The sequence below is a fragment of the Spinacia oleracea genome, chromosome 6 (genome assembly GCF_020520425.1).
Source record: "Spinacia oleracea cultivar Varoflay chromosome 6, BTI_SOV_V1, whole genome shotgun sequence".
Classification (NCBI taxonomy): domain Eukaryota; kingdom Viridiplantae; phylum Streptophyta; class Magnoliopsida; order Caryophyllales; family Amaranthaceae; genus Spinacia; species Spinacia oleracea.
In genome coordinates, this window is record NC_079492.1 from 52,966,018 (window position 1) to 52,989,995 (window position 23,978).

At 35.9% G+C, this 23,978-nt stretch overlaps 2 long non-coding RNA genes across 3 annotated transcripts; one reads left to right on the top strand and one right to left on the bottom strand.

Annotated features, from left to right (window-relative positions):
* Nucleotides 1–503: 503 nt before the first annotated feature.
* LOC130464332 (uncharacterized) lies at nucleotides 504–7,352 on the bottom strand. Of its 2 annotated transcripts, XR_008924707.1 has the most exons (8): nucleotides 7,274–7,323; nucleotides 7,013–7,188; nucleotides 5,399–5,597; nucleotides 5,079–5,303; nucleotides 4,156–4,346; nucleotides 3,670–3,921; nucleotides 3,522–3,581; nucleotides 504–754 (listed from the first exon to the last, which is right to left on the bottom strand). It is a non-coding gene; the product is annotated as an uncharacterized lncRNA (long non-coding RNA). The 2 variants fall into 2 exon arrangements; XR_008924706.1 differs by having other exon boundaries at nucleotides 7,013–7,352.
* Nucleotides 7,353–17,877: 10,525 nt separating this feature from the next.
* Nucleotides 17,878–18,973, top strand: LOC110799129 (uncharacterized). The gene is made up of 2 exons (XR_002536323.2): nucleotides 17,878–18,279; nucleotides 18,639–18,973. It is a non-coding gene; the product is annotated as an uncharacterized lncRNA (long non-coding RNA).
* Nucleotides 18,974–23,978: the final 5,005 nt, after the last annotated feature.

Sequence of the window (23,978 nt, forward strand, 5' to 3'; positions counted from 1 at the left end):
TGCCAAAACCAAGGTAATTTCACATGGAGTTAACTACGTTTCATGCTTTATCACTAGTAGAAAAAACCCTTATTGCAGCGGGCTTTTAGACCCCTGTTGCAGCGTACATCGTATGCTGCAACTGGGGGGCCTGCAACAAGTCTGAACTTGTTGCAGCGTACAAGTTCGCTGCAAAAAGTGATTTGTTGCAGCGGGCTTTTAGATGTACGCTGCAACAAGTGCCAAAAAATTGGCAAAAATTTGGACTTGTTGCAACGTACATATATATGTACGCTGCAAAAGACTCAACTTTTTGCAGCGTACATTTATTTGTACGCTGCAACAAGTCTGAATTTTTGCGAAATTTTTTTCCCTTGTTGCAGCGTACAATATATATGTACGCTGCAACAAAGCACTTTTGGCGGGAAAATTCTAATTTTGTTTAGGGATACCTAGAGTGCCTTGCACCAAATATAGAAACCTGTCAAAACAATAATAGAATAACGCAACCTGTATAACAAATATAAAAACAACAACTGGAGTTTTGTATACTATATATCCCAAAACCAAATTAAGTGCACATATTACATTTAAATATATGTTCCAATTTCAACATAAACATACATTTTAATATAAAATTTATTCTATAACAACTAAACCAACTCGATCAAGCGCGCTAAAGCCAATAATAAATACTTGCTGGTAAAAAACTTGGCCCATTGCTCACGAACCACATCAAATTCCTCGCATAAGGCGCAATCCTCGGAGTGTAGACCTTTACAAAAACAGAAATTTAAATTAAACATTAGATTAAATACAAATTAAATATCACATTTTAACATTCAAGAAACTAATGACAATGTCCTAATAGTCTAAAATGAGTCCTTAGGTTCTTTAGTTCAAAGTTAGGAGCGAAAATGTCATTTTAGCCTAAATATGACCTATAATGACCCAATGAGCCTATAGGTGCATAAATAGATTGGAACGAGTCTTAGATCGTTAAAATTATGCATATTAAACATGTAATAAATTTTAAATGAGTCCTTAGGTTCTTTATTTTAAAGTTGGGAGCGAAAATGCCTTATTTTAGCCTAGATATGACCTATAACGATCAAACAAGCATTAAATGGGTATAAGTAGATTAGAATAAGTCCTAGAAACTCAAAACTAAGCTTATTAATCATATAATAATTTAAAAATGAGTCCTTAGGTTCTTAAGTTCAAAGTTGGGAGCGAAAATATCATTTTAGCCTAAATATGACCTAAAACGACACAATGAGCCTTAAATGGGCATAAATGGATTGGAATGAGTCCTAGAAAGTTAAAACTAGAATATAAAACATTTAGTAGGTTTAAAATGAGTCCTTAGGTTCTTTAGTTCATAGTTGGGAGCGAAAATGTCATTTTAGCCTAAATATGACCTACAACGACCTAATGAGCCTTAAAGGTGCATAAATAGATTGGAACGAGTCTTATAAAGTTAAAATTATGCATATTAAACATGTATTAAGTTTAAAATGAGTGCTTAGGTTCTTTATTTTAAAGTTAGGAGCGAAAATGCCTCATTTTAGCCTGAATATGACCTATAACTATCAAACAAGCATTAAATGTGCATAAATAGATTAGAATAAGTCTTAGAAACTTAAAACTAAGCATATTAATCATATAATAAGTTTAAAATGAGTCATTAGGTTCTTAAGTTCAAAGTTGGGAGCGAAAATGGCACTTTAGCCTAAATATGACCTACAACGACCTAATGAGCCTTAAAGGTGCATAAATAGATTGGAACGAGTCTTATAAAGTTAAAATTATGCATATTAAACATGTATTAAGTTTAAAATGAGTGCTTAGGTTCTTTATTTTAAAGTTGGGAGCGAAAATGCCTCATTTTAGCCTAAATATGACCTATAACGATAAAACAAACATTAAATGTGCATAAATAGATTAAAATAAGTCTTAGAAACTTAAAACTAAGCATATTTATCATATAATAAGTTTAAAATGAGTCATTAGGTTCTTAAGTTCAAAGTTGGGAGCGAAAATGTCATTTTAGCCTAAATATGATCTATAACGACACAATGAGCCTTAAATGTGCATAAATGGATTGGAATGAGTCCTAGAAAGTTAAAAATAAGCATATAAAACATTTAGTAAGTTTAAAATGAGTCCTTAGGTTCTTTGGTTCATAGTTGGGAGCGAAAATGTCATTTTAGCCTAAATATGTCCTATAACGACCAAACAAGCCTTAAATGTGTATAAGTAGTTAGAATAAGTCTTAGAAACTTAAAACTAAGCATATTAAACATGTAATAAGTTTAAAATAAGTCCTTAGGTTCTTTATTTTAAAGTTGGGAGCGAAAATACCTTATTTTATCCTAAATATGACCTACAACGATAAAACAAGCATTAAATGTGCATAAATAGATTATAATAAGTCTAAGAAACTTAAAACTAAGCATATTTATCATATAATAAGTTTAAAATGAGCTATTAGGTTCTTAAGTTCAAAGTTGGGAGCGAAAATGTCATTTTAGCCTGGGGTTGGATAATTTTAAACACATACTAATTCCAAAATATGCTAAACCAAATAGATTGGATTAAGTCTTGGAAAGTTGAAACTAATCATATGAATCATGTATTTAAGTTTGACATGAGTTTTTAGGTTCGTTAGTTCAAAGTTGGGAACGAAAGTGACATTTTAGCCTATATATGACCTATAACGGCAAAAGAAGTCTCGAATGTGCAGAGATAGATTGGAACGAGTGTTGGAAATTTAAAACTAATCATATTAATCATGTAATAAGTTTGAAATGAATCCTTAGGTTATCTAGTTATGAATTGGGAGCGAAAATGACTTATTTTAGCCTAACTATGACCTATAACGACCAAAGTCTCAAATGTGCATACATAGATTAGAATGAGTTTTATAAAGTTAATACTATGCATATTAATCATGTAATAAGAATAAAATGAGTCATTAGGTTCGTTAGTTCAAAGTTGGGAGCGAAAAATGTCATTTTAGCCTAATTATGACCTATAATGGCCAAACAAGTCTCAAATGTGCATAAATAGATTGGATTGAGTCTTGGAAAGTTAAAGCTAATCATATAAATCATATAGTAAGTTTGAAATGAGTTCTTAGGTTCATTAGTTCAAAGTTGGGAGCGAAAATGTCATTTTAGCCTAAATATGACCTATATAGCCAAACAAGTCTCAAATGTACATAAATAGATTGGATTGAGTCTTGGAAAGTTACAACTAATCATATGCCTATTTCCACCCAAATCCAAGAACAACCTATGCCTATTTCCAAAAAAGAAAAAGGGAGGGAAAGAAAAAGAAAGATAATACAAGAGCATGTTAAAGACCAAAAAATAAAAACAAGTAGAAACTTAGCCGATTTTCATATTAGCTTTATGACTTATTTTTTCCCCACATGGAATCCTTCTTCAGCTAATTCCATTAATTAATTAAATGAGAAAACAAATTAAATAATTAACCAACACCAAAGTACATGCAAGAAACAAAATTAGATGTCTTACTTTTTTCCTCAACCGGCTTTTCCTTGCTGCCTCACGGTTCTGAGCAAGCCTTCGTAGAGTCTATAATAATAAATCTTTAAAGATGTTACAAAAATGAAGCTACAAGATGTCAAATAGCATGAAAAGAGAAGAGTGAACAACTTCTAACCTTATGATCAGTCTACTTCGATCTCTCACTCGAATGATAATGACATTGCTTCTGCCCCCACCGTCTCTGAGCTTCCATCGTCACGAAATACAACCAGGCCTTTATTGAGTTTGTCGTCCCAAGATTCAAGTTCAGCCTCTCTCCAAATGCTAGCTCCATTCCCTGAAACTGCCAAAATGCTAGCTCCTACAAATGGCTGCCCCCAACTAGGTGACACATACTTCTTCAGGGAAGACAGGGACATTAGTGTTCCTGTAGCAGATAACAATACAATATTTAGGTAAGATAACAGCTGGAATTACCAAAATGGCCTGCAATATATATATATGGGGATTTTGAACTACATATTGGAAATCTACAAGTAAAGAATCTGGAAACAGATGCAGAGATTGTACTTTTATATCACAAAAGAAGATTAGTACGTAAACCTGGAAAATCTAGATTGGTCAAATAGACAAAACATAACTCCTGATGATAAGATTCTACCTTCAATTCAAGCTCTCTGTCCATCTCTCTGTGCCTACTCAAAGAACTAGAGCATTCATTGAACTATTTTAACATATCAGCCAATTTCATCGAAAAATCATCCTCGATGTCTGCACTTCTCCTACGCTGGTCCAGCAGACTGTCCTTTTATAGGCCTGTAGCTTGTCATTTGGTGAAGACCTTCCCATCACCTGTAACACATAGTTACTGCTGTCAGTCGATGTTACTTTTTAACTACATACAAACTAGCTCAACTACGAAAAACAGAGTTCGTGCACTTGCATCAGAATACGGGTCCATCATATTCAGCATCTTTCATAGTACATCATATTTTTTATCTTCTGCCTGAGCCTTTCCTGACCACCCTTCCAAGAACTAAACTATGCAATCAGATCATAATAATGGGTTATTCCATACTTGACAGGTAGCTAGTAATAGAAATTACAGATCATCATTAAGTAATCATCCACCAGAGTGCCGAACTTTAAGCACGAATGTGGACAAAGAACAAACATAGAACTTTGTAGCACCAATTCTCTACCAAGAACCGAATAATTGTCTGTAACGACAACATTCTACTAAAAGTTCATTCCCATATTAATCATAAATGACAAACAAAACGCAATATAATACAAGCATATTTATAAATAAACAGAAAAGCAACCTCTCTACTAGTCCAAACTCCAGAAAGACAAGAAAACACCCATCTATCTAGGCCTGACCGACAATGACATCTATATTGGGTATCTATAGTTCTTGACGAAGGAGAAAGAAGTCCAAACATGCATATCAATTGAAGAAACACAACAAAGTCTAACTCAACCACAAAGGATTCAGATTCTCAAATCAATTAAGAGTCTACTTAGCATAATAAAAATCAAACAAAGATCTCAGAAATAACAGCCAAATCAGAGAAACTCCACCTGCTCAACTGCAAGAACAATCAACAGAAGAAGAGTTGCAATGATACTCAACTGCAGGTCCCTCTTGTTCTACCAACTCTTCTGTGATCGACTCCGGAAATAGGCCTGAAGGCACTGCCGCTGTTGACACGTTGGCTCTTGGAACTAATAGTACAGAGGATTGCTTATGTTGTAACTGATAAAACTTTTCAATTAAAGAGTCTATTTGCTCTGCCTTGTCAACATCTGTATTTGGATCGGCATCATCATTAGGCTCATTCTGAGGAAAAGGGTGTTAGTTAATCAAACCCCAATGATCTATAAACTCCATAATTTCTTACCTTGCATCTATATCCCCAATAAACAGCTCCGACAGATCTTTCAGTTCAATGTTTGTGCTTGGATTGGCATGAAACCTCTTCATAATCCAAGTCCGTATCTCCTTGTAGACATCCGGAGTCCGATTTTCCACCTTCCCATTGAAAAAGGAACACAATGTTTGTTTCTCAATTGAATGAATATTTTCCCAGGAAAAACAACCTTGAAAGGAACAAACAATTATTGTATCAATAAATGGAATTCCTAATATATACATTTGGAGTCTATAAACAGAGAAGCTTCAGCTCAAAATCTTAACAGACCATTCCCATTTCCAAATCTAAGATTTCTTAAGAGGTTTCTACGTTAAGATAAAAACCATTGCCAAAACATTCCAAATATTTACCCAAATTTTCAAGGCACATAATACAAGGTACGAGATTCAAAAACAAGATGCTACCTGTTTTTTACGAGAAAAGTTATACTCTGATCCATAGATAAAACATTAGCCTATTTTGGAAATTTTACAAGATGCAATTAACAGAGAAAATGCAGACGAAAGAAACGTGGTGAAAGATAATAGAGGTAGAGGAAGAAGCTAAAGGTACTCCATAATAGTGATAACACTCCCCCCCCCCCCCCCCCCCAAGTCAATATCCTACTATCATGGTAGTACAATCCCTACAGCAGAGCTACGATGATAGTAGCCGCGGAATGCTACAATTGTATCAGATGCTGGCCACACTGTATATCACAGTATTTTCCAGGCCACGTTTTGATGCATGATGTAAAGGCGTCCCTCCACTACGAGAACTACGACCTAGATGCATTATCAGCAAAAAAGAAAAAAAAGAAAATCAGTTGAACATGCAGGCATTTTGTTAAACAAAATAGGCATGCAACTTCATATTGCAAAGATACTCGGTGTAGAACATTCAACCATTACAGAGGACCATTCTAAACAATTCAAATACAAGAATGAAACAGAGAAACAAACAGTTCACAATTCCATACTGTAAAATTCATGCACATCATTTCTCACTATAAAGCTTGATGAAGTACAAGAATTTAAAGCAACTAAGCAAGCATACACAGATGGCAATATACCTCAGTGGTTCGGTACCTCACCATTCTTCATATCACATAGTAGTACACACCAACATCTAACAGATATTTCACTACTTAGAGCACACTATTGGCCGGTGTCTCAGTTCCTATCCAAACAGTTCGAACTCAAGACGGTCTAATAACTCAATTAATTCTTACACACTAACAGGAAACTAACCAGCTATATATCGTGCCAGTAAGAATAGAAACAGATACATAAACAAAACACAAATAAAGCAGAACCATAGTAAAAGCATATACTAAATAGAAAATCATCAAAGTGATATAGTAATTCATAGGGTACCAAATATTATCCACTTTAGGGTTGACATTCAAAATCGGAAAAAAAATCGGAAAAAAATAAAACCCTAACAATCAAAATCGGAAAAAATGTATCAATTAACACAAAAAATAAGAATAATTTATATAATCAAACCCTAAAAATACGAAATTAGGGGAAAAATCAAGAATTGACTGAAAGCAAACCCTAAAAATACGAAATTAGGGGGAGATGAGGCGAGAACACAGACCCATCGGCGAAGACAGCGACGCAGGGCCGAGCAACGCCTGAGTTGCTGAGTTCGACGGCTGAGTTCGACGGCGGCTGAGTTCGAAGGCTGAGGTCGAAGGCCAGATGCTTGGAGAGAAGGAGTCGAGCAAATTTTCACAAAAACCAAGACGAATTGTCACCCAATTTCAACAATTACTTGCAAAAAACCCAAAAAAACCACGAATTAGAGAGAGAAAGAGAGCAGATGAAGAAGAAGAAGAATGAGGAGGTGAGAGAGTACGCAGGGAAAGCTGAGGGAAGAAGAGGGAGTACTGAGCGTGGAAATGGTCCTTAGGTTTGAGATGAAATGTTTTTCTTAATTAGCTTTGCAGCGAAATTTTTTTATTGCAGGGGGCTTTTATTTGTACGCTGCAAAATAAATGGGCTATTGCAGGGGGCTTTTACTTTGTACGCTGCAAAAAACTCTCTTGCTGCGGGCAATTAATTTGTACGCTGCAACAACCCTTTATAAAGTTTGACCCGCGTTGACCTACTGGTTGTTGAAGCGTATTATTACATGTACGCTGCAACAAGGGGGTTGCAACAGGGGTTTTTTCTACTAGTGTATAGATAAACTGATAGTTGAAATAGGCTTTATAATTGCCTATTATTTATGGATGATGGTGAGTTTAGAAGGTAGATGCTTAGATTTAGTATTATCATAATAAGGTATTATGCTGTTAGCCGAAACACTAGTTGGTGATAGGTCTAGGTTGTTAGCCTGTTTCAAAGTTTGTCAAGCAAGAAATGATGGGTTCCGGAACAACAAAATCCCTTGTGCAGAGATTTCCATATACAGTTCGTATACGTTGGTATGGCTGTCATTTACAACTACAATAATTTCATACACACTCACGGACTCACGGTATCCATCAACTTACTAACACTGGGAAATTTTAATATGGCGAGTTACTATTTTCAAACCAAATGAGAATTTCTAGCTTATGTGGACCCAACTTAGCTGCTTTGTATATAAAAACCAATCTCTCCCCTCCAGCACAATAATCGATCCTAGATTCTAGCTCAAAACTGGTCAGAACATAACTGATCTAAACAGATGTGGTCAGAACAGAACTAACTGATCAGAACAGAACTGATCTGATCAGTTTAGAACTGATCCAAACAGAACTGGTTAGAACAGAACTGATCTTATCCGAAATAATCATAACTGGTCAGATCAGTTCTGTTCTGATCAGTTCTTTTATATACTCCTGTAAAAAAGGAAGGAAAGATTTCATTCAAAATTAATATGTAGGAAAAAGCAAAATTTTATATCAGTTGGGCACAAGAAAGATGCTAAATGGCATAGAAACTAAAAGTTGTATGAGTTTTGATTAAAATCAATGTGTTATGAACTAATAAACCACTGTCCATTTTCATACTTGTGGAGGTATAACAAGTCTGCATTACACCACAAGAAAATGGTGTTTAATTTGCAGGTTTGATTTTCAACTTTGTTTTCTACAAATTTTTAATATTTTTCAATTCAATTGACTTTTTTTTATATTATTATTTAGGGCTAATTGTTAGTTTCCTTTGTTTTTTTTATTATAATTGATCTGGGATTTATTTGTATGTATTTTATGTCCTATGTTGATGTGAGAAATGCAGCCTTTTTTCTTCAATTAGGGACCTTACTCATCCTTCCTCTACCCCTTTTAGGATTATCATTCCATATGTTTTTTGGTACCATTCATAGTAGCCCTCTTTTGGCTTTTATTGTTCTCTGTGCTGTCAAATTGATTCTCGGTACCGCCAAGGTAATTTAGTGGTGGTGATGATTGATAGAGAAGAATGCACTTCTGTTTTTCAAAAGTGCTAGAAATTGGCATCAATATTGGTTGCTATCCTTGGATGGTGAAAAGGTTAGCTCAAGTTTGCTTAACTTATCAAAATTTGATTTACATGATTGTAGCTCCAACATTGGCAATTTTTTTTGGAATCAAATTGGTTGTGGGAGAAAATACATACTAATTGATGTTGTGGATGGATTTTCGTGGATGTGGATATTTTGGAGATAGTTAGGGTTGATATGCTAGATGGTTGTTGTCATTGTTGTTGAGATTTGATGTTATGAATACGGTTTTAGAACCATGTGCTCTCACCTCATTTCCACACTTTTGGACTTCAATCGTCTCAGTTAATTTGACAATTATTGCAGGCTCCACCAAGAGGATCGTCATTTATAGGAAGAGCTAGCTTTGCTGGACTAGAGAAGGTTGTTGATGTCTTGGATACACTTGGAAGTGGAATGATAAACTTGAGTCATAGTGGATTTCTGACAGGCAGGTTGGCCAAGGGAAACAAAATATCAATATTGGCATTTGAAGTAGCAAACACTATCACACGTAGGAGTGAATCTCATGCAATCTCTCTCCAAGGAAAATGTCAACTTCATAAAGGAGGAGGTTATTACCTCAGAAGGGGTTCAGTACTTGGTTTCTTCAGACACTAAGGTGTTGCTAAGTTTGGTTGCTTCAGACAAAAGGTTGTTATAGGGAACTATTTACAGGAAATTCACTTTTCAACGTCTTTGTTCGTTATTACAAATCTAACTTAGATTGTTTGATCTAGGGAGAAACTTGACGTCTTTTGCAAAGAAGTGATCAGATTTAGCGACCGTTGTAAAGACCCACAATGGCATAACTTGGATCGGTTTTTTCAAAAGTAAGGTAGATTCTTTTTATTTTGTATTTTACTGAACCTGTGTAGTTGTTTTCTAAATGAAATTTTATCCTCCTTGGAACTGGCTGTACTATTTCAGTTTGGATTCGGAAAATGCGGTATACAAACCTCTAAGAGAACAGGTAGAAGCCAAAATGCAAGATTTGACGACTTTAGCTCATAATACCTCTGTAAGTGGATATAATTTTGATCTTCTCTTTTTCTATCTTTAGAAGCCAAAATGTTTTTTTGGTACCATTCATAGTAGCCCTATTTTGGCTTTTATTGTTCTCTGTGCTATCAAGTCGATTCTCGGTAACGCCAAGGTAATTTAGTGGTGGTGATGATTGATAGAGAAGAATTTTTATTCAGTTTTGAGCCACAAGGTTTTATTTCAATGATTGTCAACCTTCATTTGATTTCATATGGTGCGTATACTTAATTGCTTTTCTTTTCATTGTGTTTCGTGCATGTTTAAGTTATATCTCCAACATTTTAGTTGATCACCAGTTTCTTCTAGCTTTGGCAAGACAGCTGGTTGATCCAGTTTTAGTGACCTCAAATTCTCTCCAGCCTTCTCTAAATCACCTTCACATGTCATTATTGCTCTTCCTACATCTTGCTTTGGGCATTTGAACTTTATTCCCAATCTGCATTCTGAGAAATCTCTTTAGATATATCAATCTTCAGATTGCTCCCCTTGTCAATATTTTTATCTTTGCTTGTCAGCATCTTCACCTCCTTTGAAGAGCCGTGCAACTGTTTCTTCCATTTGACCTTCATTTAGAATAAGATCCATAGTTATGATTTCCCTATTGATTTTTCTTTGACTCTAGGTAGATAAATTTTCAAATTTAGTTAATAAGCAGAGGGTCCCATCGTGCACTAATTTTTTTCTAAGATATTTTGATGTTAGTTAGTTACGTCATTGTGAAATTTATGGGATGCAAATGAAAAAATCGGATGAAAACGAAAATTAATCTATAGATGATCTTTGATTCAGCTTGAGAATTATGAGTGCTCCTGACTATCTAACTTAAACTTATCTAAATTACTAAAAAAAAGACATGCACAACTATGCCAAAAATTGACTACAGGAGACTAGGAGATACTGGAACAAACTCCAATAGCTTGTGATCTATTCTGGTTGCTAACTCAAGAAGGTAGATTTGGGTAAGAATTTCATCAAAGGGCTTGTTTACTGGCTCTTCTTAATCATGGCAGGGATATTTGTAAGAATTTCATCAAATGGATGTTGTTTATCTTTTCTCTGTCATCTTTCCTTATATATCTTTCGGCAACAAGGATGGTTTGGCTACAGTCGTGTTATCCTTTTGTTGACTTGTGATTTCTTTTTCGTAGATGTCCTATAACTGCTTGAAAGTTATACTGCACATTCCCCATTTTATCTCAGTTTTCTTAACAATGTAAGTTCTTTATTTCATTTAATAGTGAATTGAAGAACATGACTCCATTTATCCCTATTATCCAAGCAAAATTATTTTCAAGAAAGTGTTTTTTTGTATGCTTATAACCTTTCCAATTACCATGTTTCGGGTTGTTCCTTATACTTGCACAAAGTTGTTTATTGGAGGTATCTCCCCCCATGCTTCTTCGTCTTTTTTGTTTATTTTGATTCCCAGGCCACCTTTCTTTTCTGAAATTGTTTGCATGCAATTGTTTAACCAAATTTTTATTTAATAATCTTTAAATCCCAATCCTTGTTTAGCTTCATTTCGATCTTCTCAATAAAAAACGTGAATCGTACCATGCATACATTGCTTTTAGTTCCCTCTTCTTTTCATAATAGGATTGTTTGCTAACTAATCAGGTTTCAAACAATTTCTTTCTCTGTGCTAGGACTCTTATGATACAAATGAAATTGTATTACGAGCTTGTTGAAGACAAGAGTGTTCTTCTACTTGTTTTTTCTAATTGGTTAATTTGCATTGTCTAGTTATAGTTATCCATCACCATGTACTTGGAAAATCAAGAGGGTATGGAATTGTCTTGAAGTTTACATCCGAAGATGGTGTTGCATCATATCAAATAGATGGAAGGCCAGGTTAGTTTCAAGAGGCTCACATCCTTATCGCATCAACTTTTCATATATGGAAACTGATCATCATGAACCCGAAGCTATCACTTGAACATGTCTTTTATTCTAGAAAACATGTACTGGATGGGAGGAATAAACTCAAACTTGTCTTTTACTTACCGTGGGAATTATAAAGGCTATTGATTGGTGTTTATTTGGTGTAGTGTGAAGTCTATTAGTTCCATCTTGGTTTGGGTATCTTAGTTGATTTGGGTATCTTGTCCTTTACTTACTGTGGGAATTATAAAGTCAAGACTAAAAAACATCTGAAGGAAAATAAACATAATTTAATGAATACTATATCAAAGGAAAAAAGAAAGTTCCTAAGGTCTTAATCTAAATCTATAACCGACAAGAGGATATAAACTCGAAAGATTAAGAATCTACAGCTTTGATAACATGAGAAGTAGCTGAAAGCCCAAAACAGATACACACAAGAAGTCCAGAATCGAAAATGCAATCGTGTATTCTCCAATTCGATTAAGGAACTGAAGATTGCAGAAAAAGAATAGAAAATAAAAATGTGTTTAAACTGCTGGAAATTATGTTGAAATTGATTTCTAAAAATCCCATTATAATAGAAGCAGGGCAGCTGTCGCAGAAACTGCTGTGAGAGAAATAATTTCTAGCCATCTAGCTATCTACTTGTTGCTGTTCTAGGTGCCTAATTTTCATACCCTTGCCCACTGTACATCAGTGTTTTCCTCATATCCTTGCACACTAAAAAAGGTCAAACCAATGCAGATGCACACATAACATGGCCATTATCGTACGTGTGTAAAAACTATGCATCTAGGCTGTAGGTGATTAGGTGCAATAGTATTAAAATTTTCTTCCAATATCAATGGATCTCCAATGTTTGTCCAATTTTATGAATACCGTCAATCTAAATCAACCAAATGCACTAAAAAAAATTATGCCAGAACATGCAGGTGTAAACAAGATGGTTAAGCAAGACGCAGCAGAGGTTTAATGTATCACAAACTAAACAACAAAAATAAAACAATCCATTCGAAATGAACTTGATCAGAAAAGGCAGGGTGAGACAAGAATAATTAAGATGTCCAACAGATGGTAAACTCTACAGCCTACTGTCATATTTGCAAGTCTTAATTTAGGGTGCTTGTTTCCAATGATTAGAGAATTTTAATATGGGTCAACAGTACTGATCAAAGTTTCATCGGCTATGGAATAATGTATCATTACCTGAAATGTTGCATATCTAATTTACATATTAAAATGGACAAAGCATTTACTGGATGTAAGATCTTTAGAGAGTGTGCTGTTGAGAAAATGAAAATTGTCACTAGTGCAAAAGGGTCTAATTTTGTTGGTCGACATTCAAGTGCTTACTAAGAATTTAGCTCTATATGGTATAAAATGTCAGAAAATAATGATAAAAAGAAATATTTTGCAATATGAATAAAACTGTAAAATCGTTATTAATAATCCCAAGTTCCTCCCATTTCGTAGAGGAACCAGGGGAATATGGTGGTAGTGGACAGGGAAGAATGGGAGAGGAAGTGATGTAGATTCTAAAACTTTCTAAACTATGCCACACTTGCATCTTTTATGCTTTTTGATAGGTGTATCACATGATATAACTCCTACTTTTGTTTTGAATTTTTACTTCTGTACTTGTAGTATCACCAAAAACTTGTAGAAGTCAGAACAATACAGACTGGTGGCACTGTTCCATGTATCGTTAGCATCTGACACAAATGTTTTCCATCTTGGCTTGGTAATTAATTTTCTTGCTACTAGATAAGGATTACTGTCAATTTTCCCTTAATGGGGGACTATTTTGGGAAGGGGCAATTAATAGTTGGTATTATTTTAAGAAGACCACTTGTCGTTCGGATTACTGTTATTTTTCCCTTGATTTTAAAATATGTTCATCATGCTTTGTATATATATTTGACATATTAAATTTTCTTTGCAGATAATTGATGATTCAAGGTAATGGTAAAATGTAGATCAAGAGATCAACAAGTTATCTTGAAGCTAAGCTAGCATAAAGATAGGTTTACTTGGTAATTAGTTTGTTCGTAGCCAGGAAGTTGTTTTTATTTAGTTTTGGATTATCTTGAAGAAAACATGATAATGCTAGTTAGAAAGTTATTTTTGTTTTAAAATATCTCTTTTATTTTAGTTTGACTAGACTTTGCGAATTAATTTAATGTATAGATGATTTTTATCACTTTTTCTAAATGAACTACGTTATCGCTAAGTATATATGAATCATAGCATGACGTTTATATATATTGCTTTAAGATAATGTACGTAGTAAGTTAACACTTGTATTTGATTATGATTATCTATGGTCGATATATATTTTTATAAATAATTCATGATTTTAGATTAATTGATGTGTATATATATATATGAAAAAAATATGATGCAAATTGTGACACTCCAAAGTGTCCAAATTATTATGTATATATGAAAAATAATATGATGCAAATTGTGACGCTCCAAATGGTCTAAATTATTTTGGAGGGAATGAGGAGAATTCGCACGAAAGTAAACATATAGCGACTCTAATAAGAGTCTATATATTTCGAGTGTCTAAAGCGTCTCTATATGGTTTATAGTGGCGGAGAAATGTGTCTAAAAGCGTGCAAATAGTGACGCTTTTTACAGTCTAAATATTGCGACTATCTATAGAGTCCCTATATCCCAAATAGCGGCGGTGAAATACATCGATATTTTGCAAATTGTGACGCTCTAAAGCGTCGGTAAATAGCGGCAATGAAAATAGCGACCCTCTCCCAAAGCGTCGCTATGTGAAATAGCGACACTCTTTACCGTCGCAATTTGTCCCAAAAAGCGTCACAATGTGCCGCGTTTTTTTGTAGTGGAAGTCTAATCTCAAGATCGCAAGATTGGGATTGTCCTCCCATAAATCGGGATGAGATGCTTAAAAGTTGTACAAGGCCACTCGGAGAGCTAGAAACTGTGAAATGCATGGCCGTGCTCGGATGAATCATAGGCTATGATTATCTGTTTATTTGATCAGTTGAACTCTGAAACCGAGGAACACCTCTGGACATAATAAGGATGACAACTCTTACCTTATGTTCAAGAGCAAGCATCGAGCGACAAAGGAATTAGGAAATGCACACTTGTCCCTAAGGACAAGTGGGAGACTGAAGGAAATAATGCCCTTGGTCCAAGTATGCATTCTATGTTAAGTCTAATAAATGCGGTTCAGTATTAATTAACAAGTTAATAATTCAGTGAGATCAAGTGAGCTGAATGCCTAGCTAGAAGCCGCTTCAGTTCAAGTGGAATTAATGATATTAATCCACAGCTTACTCTTGACTGAACCCGTAGGGTCACACAAATAGTACGTAAACGGATCAAGTATTTAATAGCATTAAATACTCCATCTATGAATATTCGGAACCGACGGATCTTGGTTTCAGTGGGAGCTAAGATCGTCAAAGGCAAGGAATGAATACTCCGGAAACGATGATATTGCCGGAAACGGAAATATGGATCGTATCGGAAATATAAATATTATCCAAGTCGTAGATGTTGCCGGAAACGGAAACATGGTACGTGTCGGAAAATATTATCGGAAATGGAAATATTGCCAGAATCGGAAATATTGCCGGAAACGGAAATATTGTCAGAATCGGAAATATTACCGGAATCGGAAAATAATTCCGGAAACGGAAATATTAAATATTTGTTCGAAACGGAAATTAATTCCGGAATCGGAAATATTAAATATTGTTCGTATCGGAAATGAATTCCGGAATCGGAAAATTTAATCGGAAGCGCATCGTACGAATAAGCATCGGACGAGGCCTGCCGGACGAGGCCCAGCACGAAGCCAGGCCATCGCCCAGCAAGCCAAGCGCGCCGCACAAACAGCCACGCCAGGCCCAGCGCAAGGCCAGGCCCAGCAGGCTGCGCGCAGCGCGCAGCGCGCGCGGGCGCTGAGTGGGCTGCTGCTCGCGCGCACGCATGAGGCCCATCGTGGCTGCCGTGCGTATGTGTGCAAGTGTTTGTGTTCGTGCACGTTTCCTAAAACATGCAGAGTTCGGTTAATGATTAAATTCCTAATTCTATTTGATAAATTAATTAAATTAGAGTTCTTGTAGGATTCTAGGTTTGATTAATTTGTATCTGAATAGGATTTCGATTCCCTTTCCATACCGCTATAAATATGAGGCTAGGGCTCACAATTTATAACACAAGTTTAAAAGTATTCAAAGTGAGTTTTTGAGAGAAAAATTCAGTCACACATTTGCCTATAAAGTGCCGAAAATAATAGTACCTTAAGGGCGATTCTAGTTGGTCAATCTTAAGGCGGATCCGGACGTGCTGTGGACTATCTACGGAGGGACGACACTTGGAGTCCTAAAGACTTGTTCTTGTTCGGTTCGGGCGCAGCTAGGGAAGGCACGCAACAAAGAGTATGCATCTAATCTATGCTAAATGATTATGTGTAAATAATATGTTTTCCTGGGTTTATGGTTTTTCCGCATGATTTATGAATTGTCATATGTATCATAACCTAACATCAAGCAGTACATGAAACGAATGGATGGCATGTGAACAGAAGGTACGCGAGGCAGTTGGTCTGTATCCCAAAATGTCTGTATCCCGGGCCGAACAAACGTGAGTCGGATCAAATTGTGCATAAATGGTATCCGTTACTCGGTTGGTCTTATGTTATGGTTCAAGTGTATTACCCTTTTGAGGATTGGGTTGGCAACGGGTATTTACTAGCCTTGTACAGTGGGGAAGGACCATTGTCATGTAACTAGATTATCCTTTATTAATATATGTTGTGATTTTGTGTTTAATAAGTTAAGTGTAAGAACTATTTGTAATCACATCGACACTTGATTTTTAACTACTTAGATATCTCATAGGATTTTGCCTTGGGATATTTGATGTATACTAGACTTCTAGTCATATTAATGAATTAGGACTCGATCATATTGTAATCCCTATATCATTGTTCAATGGAATACACTGCCATCTTCCACCAAATGATCAATCTATTTGTTTGGGGGGATTAGATCTCAGTTTTTTCTTTCTCAGAATTAATCAAGATCAAATATTTTAGCATCTCTTTTAATATATTTTGTTAATTTTTATTGTAGATGTATAGGGTTAAATTGCTCTGTTATGATGAAATGTGTAGGGTGAAAAAGCAAATGAAAAGGCTAAGGAACTTGAAAAAGCTAAGTCAAAATCAAAAGAAGCTATTTTAAATCATTTATACACATGTAAATTAATTTCCCTTTATTTAAAATCAGTTTTATTATTATTTAATTGAACTTAACGGAAAATGTAACGGTGTTAATAAAAATAGCTTATTCCATCCATTTTGAGGGACCTAAATGCTCCTTTTGAAACTTGAGGGACTTAACTGCTCCTTTTGGCAAAGTTAAGGGACCTCCAGACCTATTTACTCCTAAATGGTAAGTTCAAGTAAAAAATTGAGTCTGGCCCACGAAAAATAACATTTATCTTTGACTTGTGAGTACCAAACTATGTTGTTTGGAACCAAATAAAACTGAAACCACGTTACCAAACTATGTTGTTTGGTATCGCATGAGAAAATACAACTACTTTTCTTGTATCAAATTATGTGGTTTGGTACTAAATAAAAATGCAGAATATTAGTATACCATTTCAATGATATACCCAGTATAGATTAAGAGTTCTCATGTCAGTTGGGCCAATAAGTGAAGTTTGTTACTTCGAAAGTTGGAATATTGATTTCGTGTCCAAAAGTTTCAGGTTTGTGTTGTCTTCTCAGTTATTAGTATTCAGCTTTTTATCTTGGTTACTTGACTCTGACTGATAGTTTTGGCTTCTTACGTTGTAGGCCCATTTACAACGCCACTCCCCATTACTTGTGAGTTGTGAGGCTGTCAATTGGGTCAACTGACCAATTTCGAATCTTTTATAAACGGTTTGAGTATTGGTCAATGTTTTTATTCGGGTTGCTTCTAGGGCTGTGCAAAAAATCCGGAAAATCGAAACCGAACCCGAAAATCGAAAAAACCGAATCGAAAAAGCGGGTAATCGAATCGAAATAATAGGGTCAGGGTCAGATATTTTGTCTTTAAAAAAAAGCCGAACCGAACATGCGGGTAACCGAACCGACCGAAATTATAAAATTTAATTTAAAAAAAATAAAAAATAAACTTTTATCCATTTATTCCAATCAATTTTTATTTACAGTATTGAAAATTTTAAATTTCCCCCTTAAATTTTCCCCCTCAATTTTCACATACTACTCCAGCCCAATAGGCCCAACCATCCAATACTCCAATAGGCAATAGCAAAGTAAAATTAGGGTTTTACTCTAGGCTTCCAACTTTCAGTTTCACTTTTCACCTTCAACATTTCAACTTCCTCAAAACATTGAAAGAGAAAGAGAGACCCTAAGCGAGTAAGCGCCGTTCTGAGCATTCTCCAATCTCCACCTCCGGCGACTTCATCCATCATGTTTGGTAAGTTATTTGATTGTTTGAATTTTGTTTCATTTTTACTTATATCTCAATTGTTTCATATTTATGAATTCCAAGATAGAAATCAATCGTGATGAATCACGAGCTAGTTTCTTCCAATTTTAGTCCCACCTCTAAGCTTTTAGTCCCTCGTAATCTTTAAAATCACTTCATCTTCAATACCGTAATCATCCAGTACTCTCATCAAACCAACTTCCTTTTTTTCTTTTTTTAATATTTAGCAATGTCTGATGTACTTGTAAAAACAAGGAAATTGCTTTCATTTGTTTTATTTATGTCGTTTTCATCTGCAAAAGTTCAATCCATTACTTTCTAAATTTAATTATGCACTCATGTCTCAGGTCATGGAGGAACGCATGTCGACCCCTTCCACTGGAAGCCCCTCGCCGAACTTTGAAGGATATTAATTAACAAGACTCCTAATGTTGGAAAATGGAGGTTACTCAGGCTGATGTATGGTTGTATGCACTATTGCACTCTTGCAGATTGTATGGAATTTTGTTTTAAATGTTAAATGTTGGATATTTTTATGTTATGAAATTTGTGAACCTGATAATGGCTGATAATGGTTGTATGCACTCTTGCAGATTGTATGGAATTTTATTTGGCGATTTGCTAAGCTGATGTATGGCAGATTCTATAAATACGCTGAATATTCATTGAATTTGTTATTTTATACTACGTAAATTAGATATTAATTTAAACTATTACCCGACCGAACCGACCGAAAAAAACCCGATACCCGAAAAAGCGGGTACCGATAGTTATGGATACGATTTAGGGTCGGCATTCTTATAACCCGAAATAAATTCATAACGGGTAACCGAACCCGGTTTTGCACACCCCTAGTTGCTTCATAACGGTTTTGATAATTTTGAATTCGGTTGGCGTCGGTACATATATTGTTTTGGGTTTGAGTTGGTTCCAGTTCAGGGTCAGTCTCGGGTTCGATTTGAACTAGTTCGGTTAAAACTGTTTTGTACCTGTTTGATTTAGATTGGGTTGAGTTTGATTTCGGGTGTATACCAGTTCAGTTGCAATTTTGATCGATTTACTGTGGGTACATGTCATGCCCAGATCTGGTTAGTTTCGAAATCGGGTCAAGTTTTGACATGTAAGTTTCGGGTTCAAGTCAACGTACCTTAGGTTCGGGTCAATTGTGGATTGAGTTTGCAATTCAAGTTTAGATCGAGTTAGGCTTGCATTCTTGAGTTTCAATGGATTGAGCGATTATTAAGTTCGCGATGAAATTCATACTCCCTTCCCCCCGTCTCTTAATACTCGCCTTGGTTTGACCGGCACAGAGTTTTAGGCAATTTAATTGACTTATTAATTTATTAGGTGATACTCCCTCCGTCTCTTTATGTTCTTTACGTTTTCCTTGTTGGGTGTTTCAAAATGTTCTTTACATTTCATTTTATATTAGCACATAAATGCCTTAATATTCTATCAAACTCTGTGTCCACTAATTATTTTAACCAATTAAATTCATTGAGTAATTTAATCTCTCACACTTTTCCATTGGGACATTAAATCTTTCTCATATTCCCAATATCAGAATTTTGATAAAAAGAAAACGTAATTTGTGTTGTTTAAATAAAAAAATAGAGGAATCTCAACACACATTAATTAAGCGTTAAAACGCGTGAAAAACATCAAACGTAAAGAACAAAAAGAAACGGAGGGAGTAGTTGATAGTGGAATATATTTTTTAATATAGTTAGTGGAAAATGCGTCAAATAAAGGGTGGTGAGAGGGTGGGGGTTGAATTTTTAATGTTGTTTTTAGAAAGTAGAAATATATGTGGTTCCATGGTTAAGAGATAAATGATATAATATTAGTAAATTGATGACATTTATAGAAACGCGTGCGAATATTAAAGGACGACTGTATAAGGAAAATTAGGCGAGTATTAAGGAATGGAGGGAGTATCATTTTATTATTCTAAGACTTCATACCAAATATAAAAAATTTAGACTTCTATTATTTTGTATCCAAATTATTTAATATACAACGAATATAGAATTACTCCTCATACATCGAATCAAATTTACATAATTAATAATTCAATTTGGTCTACTTAAGTTATATTAATAACAAGTAAATTGAATCAAGATCATGTTAAATCTGGGATGTTTTTATCTCAGATGGCTTTCGGTGTACGGTATTTTTGGATATCGGATATACATAACCGGGTCATATTGAAAACAACTGGATTGAATTTGAATACTGGGTGATGTCGGTCGAGTTTTATCGGGCCAGTTAGTTACGATTCTCCTAGGGTTGCTAGCGATTTTGGTTCTGATCTTGAATTCACGAGTTAAATCAGATTTTGTGTCAACATCAGATTGGTTAGGTCAATTTTGAGGTCTCTATAACTCGAATATATTTGGTCCCAAAGTCGGTTGGTTTCGAACCGTTTCTTGGATCGGGTCACTTTTTCACAACCCTACTTTAGATGGGATCAGAGCGAAGAGTTTTAAAAATTTCTGAACAAATATTAGATACGTAACCTAGAAGGGAGTAAGAACAAAAACAAAACGAATTTTCTCTCTCAATGAATTTTCTCTCTAAGAATAACCTAAGTTAGCAATTTCGTATTTAACTTGGTTCTCTTCCGATGGAAGGGGATCCACCTCCTACAAATGGTCACTCTGATGACATGATGGTGGATAATGAAAGACGTATCCTAGGATCTGAAGCTAATATGGAAACACACAGAAGACACCAAACTTTTAGGGATGCGGTTCAATCGTCATCTCAGTGGTTTGAGGAGGCAAGAAAAATAGTAGCTACTTCCATTGAATGGAATGACGAGGATCCAGTGGAATATAATGATGTTGCTGCTGTAAAATTTAGCAAAGAGACACTCACTAGATTGAGGACTCCATGGAATCTGACCCTTATGGGTAAGTGTTTAGGAATTAATGTTAGACTTTCTTTTATGACTCAAAGAGTTAGAGTTATGTGGAGGCCAAAAGGAACATTGGAAACTATAGATTTGGGACAGAATATATTTCTATTCAGATTTTCTCTTCAAGATGATTACGAGCGAGCTTTCTTTGGAGGTCCATGGTTCATTTTGGATCATTACTTGATGATCACGAAATGGAAGCCTAATTTCAGACCTTGAGTTAATCCGTTTGAAAAAATGACGGTATGGATACGATTTCCAGAATTACCTGTGGAGTACTACGATAAAGAAGCTCTTTTTGAGATAGCCAAGGTGGCCGGAAGTCCGGTGAGGGTGGATTATGTGACGGACCGGTTGACAAGGGCCCGCTATGTGTTTGCATTGAAATTGATCTTCGAAAACCTTTGGTGACAAGTGTAAGAGTTGGTGGTAATAGTCAAAAAATTATTTATGAAAATATAAAAACTTTATGCTTTACTTGTGGAAACGTTAGTCATAATAAAGACAAGTGTTGTAGGGGAATACAGTTAAACATAATAACATGTGCGGAAACAATCCCCAAAGCCAGAAAACATGTATAAAACACAGATTAAGCAAACTTACATTCGAAACGTAATTTCCCTAGTAATCTGTCAACGAACACGAACTTAGAACTCCACTTGTCGTTCCTCTACTTGGTTCACCGACACGTTTAGATCCGTCTTGATAATCGTAGCTTAGACAATCACTCAAGAGTTTGTGCTTTTGGGAAGAACACATCCATGGAGGCTGAGAGAGAATTAGGGTTTCTCTTTCTTCCTTAGGGTTTGATGTGTATAATCTGATTAGGGTGTGTTAGAAAAGTGTACTGCGGTTATTAGAATAACCTAGTAGTCATAATAAGCAAACCAACCAACTTGGTGGGCAAGCCAACCAAGTTGGCCGGCCAAGCCCACACGCAAAGGAAGCAGCAGGCGCGCACAGCTGGGCCGTGGGCCGCGTGCCGCTGCTGCCCTTACTCCTTTGGTCCGTGCGCGCTACACAGCCAAGGCCTTTGGGCCAGCGCTGCAATGCCATGCACGCTGCGCCCATGGGCCTTGCGCTTGTGCGCTCCGTCTCGTGGGTTGCTTTTGTATTGTGATTAAATTATCCTTCGACAATTTATTTATCGTTTCGTACTTGACGATCCAATATCGTACGATATGTTTATTCGTCTCGCCTAGCTTACGAATATACGCAATACGATATACGATTTCACGATCCAATGTTTAATCGTATAATTATGTTTTCCGAACTAATTTCCCGAAAAGCCATTAAATGAATTTCTAATTCATTTAATCCGGTGATTTGTTACATGCCAATGGTGTGACCTTGTAGGTTCAGTCAAGAGTAAGTTGTGAGCTTAATATAGATTAGAACTCACTGATCGGAAGCATTGCTCCAGCTAGTGTGAGGGGGTCGAAAAAGCGCGAGGCTAATGCGTGACCTGTCCCTCGTGGGTGTGACGATTCTTTTTATTCAATCAAGTGTAATTGGATTTCCTGTGAGTATACACCCAATTGACTAGTAATATAGGAGTCGCCATTCAGTTTTTAACAACAATGAGAAAAACTGACAAAACCCGGTTATCGTGGCATAAAGGGAGTGCAATTATGTTTGACCACGACGGCCGTAGGTTCCCTTGTGATCCCTGGTGTGGGGATCTCTCAATATACACCCGCAAGGTAGAGATTGAGGGTTCGGGGGACTGTAACTACCGAGAGGAGTAATTCGCTCGTCGGTAACTCCAGAGGCAGGATATCCTTACTAGCTCAGCATAAATAATTGAAGGGACATGCGTTAACTATTAAACTAATCTGAATTGATTTTAGCAATATGCAGCATATAATACTAATTCGATCGTGATTATCTGATTTAAATAGCATTAAGGGACCTAGCATGATAATCCGATTTCCCAAAAATATTATATTTATTAGGCGTGATAGAACAATCAGATTAGGTTAGTTTAACAGTTCATAAAAAGGGCGAGGAAAGCAGTTAAATCATCGAAAAGGGACACATTACGACGCACCCTTGAGAGGTGCGTCACGGTTCTCAGAAAACTAACCACTTTGACTTTGCTATTTCTCCTTTTTATTTAACGAATCTCGATTATGGGACAGGATACGTTCTGTTCGATTTATGGATCGATTGCGACAGAACGCGTGAACAGTTTCGCAGCGAGAGGCTTAGGCTAAGGGGTTTAGAGTCAATACTCAAAATATATTATGTGTTGTTGTGTGTTGTTTCACGTCGAAACTAGGGGCCTATTTATAGGGAAGAGTTCGTGGAAAGATAGAATTGCAGAGTTCTAATCCACAAAGAATTAGGAAAATAGACGTACCCAGGTATTTTCAGCGCCCAGGCCTGGGCGCCGAAGATTTCGGCGCCTAGAGCCGGGCGTTGAAAATAGGATCTGGGCAGTTTTTGTTTAGTCAGATTCGGATTCTAAAATCCGTAGAGTTTGAGATTAATTTGAGTCTTTTAGCGCGTATCAATTTGTGACGGAATGCGTCTGGGCCCGTTACGAACTCTAGGCTCGTTAGGATTTTAATTAATACGTAACTCTTATTTCCGAATCCTATTAGGAATAGGATTCTCGCAGTTTTCTATCTCATTTAGGATTTATGTTGGAATGCAACGCCTAATTCTGACAGGTTTCTATATTTTATGATTTGCCACTTTTAGAAGCTACCTTTTACGGCGGTTACTATTTTTAGCAGGTTTCCATAAATAGCAAGTTTCGGGT